Here is a 4,298-nt window from a genome sequence, read left to right on the forward strand (position 1 = left end):
GGTCAAAATTTGTGTGCACTTAAATTGTATTAGATATTTTGAAATACCTAATATCTACTACCTATAAATAATGTTGCAAATTATATATCATTTGCATCTGCCATTATCTTTTTATGTTTGTGGTTGAAACTTACGTTTATATGTAATTATTTGTATGAAATACAAATGCCAGATGTATTTCCTTTTCTATGATGTCTGTGATTTTATTATTTGCCATTTTTCCCCTGTTGAGTTTTTTGTCTTTTCCTTATTGTTTTATTGTGCTGGGGCATTTTCAGCAGACCTAAAATCAGCCCGAGTAGTGTTTTTAAAGCTCCCACATGGCACTGACCTCCAGGCAAGCCTGAAGCATACTGATTCATAGTGTAACTTTGTAATCACAAGTCTAAGAATTTTGAGGTCATATTATACTAGCTTGTTAGCACTGTTTATTTTTGACACTGTGATCGATCCTCTCCCTGGTACAATGAGATCCAGAAAGAACTCTCCTGCTGAGTCTGGTTTCCTAGCAGGAATATGCCTATGTGATCACCAAAATGTAAAAATTCCAAACTGAGACTCTATTTTGGCTCCTAGTGGTTCCTGATCCAAGCAAGAAATGAAGTCCTGAAAGGACACTTACTGAGTGAAGAACAGGTGCCTGCACCTGACCTCTCCAGACTGCTACTTGTGAATTTGTCTGATGCATATCCTTTAATGCTATTGCTAAACTGTATCCTTATCTTGTGTTAAACCTTACGTATTTAAGCACTGTCAAAAAAATTTGTCTATTTTTCTCAGGCTTTTAAAAGATATTCTCTTTGTCTTTGGTTTTCAGCAGTTTTAATATGAAGGAGGTGTGAAAGTTTTTTTGTTGTTGTTGTTTCTATGTTTATTCTGCTTGGGATTCGAAAGCCTTCTGGACTTTGAGACTTGACATTTTTAATTGGTTGTGGAAAAATTTCCACCATTATTTCTTATAATACAGATTTTACCTAAGTTCTTTCTTCTCCCTTTATAGGGCTTCAGTGTTTTACATGTTAGACCTTCTCATTATATCTCCTATGTATCTTACCCTCTCTTTTGTATTTTACTTCGTTTGTATTTTACTTCATTTTTTACTTTATTCCTGGACAATTTTTTCTGGTCAGGCTTCTACTTTACCATTTTTCTCTTCAGCTATGCCTAATCTGTGGTTAAACCTAGACAATAAGATTATAATTTTGATTGATACATTTTCTTATTTCTAGACTTTTCTTTTAAAAATAGTTTCTAGTTCCTGACAAAATTTAAAACTTTATTTTTTATCTACTTGAACATAAGAACAACTATTTTAAATTCTGTGCCTTATATCTCAATTATCTGGAATCCAAAAAGTCAATTCCCATTTTGTTGATTTTCTTGATGTTTTCTTGTTTTCTTGCATGGTTATTTTAATTTTAATGCCAGACATTGTTTATGAAAAATGGTGAAATAATTTGAGGCCTATAATGATTTTATATTCTTATAAAACTATCAATGAATCATGTGACAGTGGCTTGAGGAGGAACCAGTCTTTAAAGCTGTCCCTGAAGTGACAGCGGAGAGAACCAGGAAGCCCAGAAACCCCAGGCGTGGAGATGGATCCTGCAAGAGAAGGGGGTTGATTATGGCAGATGACCTAAAACGATTCTTATATAAAAAATTACCAAGTGTTGAAGGGCTCCATGCTATTGTTGTGTCAGATAGAGATAGAGTACCTCTTATTAAAGTGACCAATGATAATTCTCCAGAACATGCTTTGCGACCTGGTTTCTTATCTACTTTTACCCTTGCAACAAACCAAGGGAGCAAACTTGGACTTTCAAAAAATAAAAGTATCATCTGTTACTCTTAACATCTACCAGGTGTTTCAATTTAATCATTTACCTTTGGTGGTGAGTTTCATAGCCAGCAGCAGTGTCAATACAGGACTAATTGCAGCCTAGAAAAGGAACTTGCTCTATTATTTGAAGAATTGAGACAAGTTGTGGAAGTTTCCTTTTTTTAAAAAAATATATATTTTAATATATATTTTATCACGTTTTAGGTTTAGGCGCACATGTGAAGAACATGCAAGATTGTTGCATAAATGGCATGTGGTTTGCTGCCTTCCTCCCCATCACCTGTATCTGACAGTTCTCCCCAAGTTATTTCTCCCCAACTCCCTACCACCCACTGTCCCTTCCCTATTTCCCCCCCACAGACCCCAGTGTGTGATGCTCCCCTCCCTGTGTCTATGTGTTCTCATTGTTCAACACCCACCTATGAGTGAGAACATGCGGGTTTTGATTTTCTGTTCTTGTGTCAGTTAGCTGAGAATGATGGTTTCCAGGTTCATCCATGTCCCTACAAAGGACATGAACTCATCGTTTTTTATGGCTTCATAGTATTCCATGGTGTATATGTGCCACATTTTCCCTGTCCAGTCTATCATTGATGGGCATTTGGGTTGGTTCCAAGTCTTTGCTATTGTAAACAGTGCTGCAGTGAACATTCGTGCGTATGTGTCCTTATAATAGAACAATTTATAATCCTTTGGATATATACCCAGTAATGGGATTGCTGGGTCAAATGGAATTTCTATTTCTAGGTCCTTGAGGAATCACCACACTGTCTTCCACAATGGTTGAACTGATTTACACTCCCATCAACAGTGTAAAAGTGTTCCTATTTCTCCACATCCTCTCCAGCATCTGTTGTCTCCAAATTTTTTAATGATCGTCATTCTAACTGGCGTGAGATGGTATCTCAATGTAGTTTTGATTTGCATTTCTCTAAAGACCAGTGATAATGAGCATTTTTTCATATGTTTGTTGGCCTCATATATGTCTTCTTTTGAAAAGTGTCTGTTCATATCCTTTGCCTACTTTTGAATGCACTTGTTTGTTTCTTGTAAATCTGTTTTTGTTCTTTGTAGATTCTGGATATTAGCCCTTTGTCAGATGGGTAGATTGCAAAAATTTTTTCCCATTCTGTTGGTTGCTGATTCACTCTAACGACTGTTTCTTTGCTGTGCAGAAGCTGTGGGGTTTGATTAGGTCCCATTTGTCTATTTTGGATTTTGTTGCCAATGTTTTGGATGTTTTATTCATGAAGTCCTTGCCTATGCATATGTCCTGAATGATTTTGCCTAGGTTTTCTTCTAGGGTTTTTATGGTATTATATCTTATGTTTAAGTCTTTAATCCATCTGGAGTTAATTTTAGTGTAAGGTATCAGGAAGGGGTCCAGTTTCTGCTTTCTGCACATGACTAGCCAGTTTTCCCAACACCATTTATTAAACAGCGAATCTTTTCCCCATTGCTTGTTTTTTGAGGTTTGTCAAAGATCAGATGGTTGTAGATGTGTGGCATTGCTTTTGAGGCCTCTGTTCTGTTCCATTGGTGTATATCTCTGTTTTGGTGCCAGTACCATGCTGTTTTGATTACTATAGCCCCATAGTATAATTTGAAGTCAGGTAGTATGATGCCTACAGCTTTGTTCTTTTTGCTTAGAATTGACTTGGCTATGCGGGCTCTCTTTTGGTTCCATATGAAGTTTAAGGTGGTTTTTTCCAGTTCTGTGAAGAAGGTCATTGGTAGCTTGATGGGGATAGCATAGAATCTATAGATTACTTTGGGCTGTATAGCCATTTTCACGATATTAATTCTTCCCATCCATGAGCATGGAATGTTTCTCCATCTGTTTGTGTCCTCTCTTATTTCATTGAGCAGTGGTTTGTAGTTCTCCATGAAGAGGTCCTTTACGTTCCTTGTTAGTTGTATTCCTAGGTATTTTATTCTCTTTGCAGCAATTGTGAATGGCAGTTCATTCTTGATTTGGCTCTCTTTAAGTCTGTTATTGGTGCATAGGAATGATTGTGATTTTTGCACATTGATTTTGTATCCTGAGACTTTGCTGAAGTTGCTTATCAGTTTCAGGAGATTTTGGGTTGAGATAATGGGTTCTTCTAAATATACAATCATATCGTCTGCATATAGAGACAATTTGACTTCCTCCTTTCCTAATTGAATACACTTTATTTCTTTTTCTTGCCTGATTGCTCTGGCTAGAACTTCCAATACTATACTGAATAGGAGTGGCGAGAGAGGGCATCCTTGTCTTGTGCCAGATTTCAAAGGGAATGCTTCCAGTTTTTCCCCATTCAGTATGATATTGACTGTGGGTGTGTCATAAATAACTTTTATTATTTTCAGAAACATTCCATCAATACCTAGTTTATTGAGAGTTTTTAGCATAAAGGCTGTTGAATTTTGTCAAAGGTGTTCTCTGCATCTATTGAGATAATCATATGGTTTT

The 4,298-nt window shown here is 36.5% G+C and overlaps 1 pseudogene; it reads left to right on the forward strand.

Annotated features, from left to right (window-relative positions):
* Positions 1-1,627: 1,627 nt before the first annotated feature.
* Positions 1,628-2,008, forward strand: LOC105713185 (ragulator complex protein LAMTOR3-like; annotated as a pseudogene).
* Positions 2,009-4,298: the final 2,290 nt, after the last annotated feature.

Source organism: Aotus nancymaae, unplaced genomic scaffold (genome assembly GCF_030222135.1).
Source record: "Aotus nancymaae isolate 86718 unplaced genomic scaffold, 86718_ANA_hifiasm-v0.15.2.pri h1tg000020l, whole genome shotgun sequence".
Lineage (NCBI taxonomy): Eukaryota > Metazoa > Chordata > Mammalia > Primates > Aotidae > Aotus > Aotus nancymaae.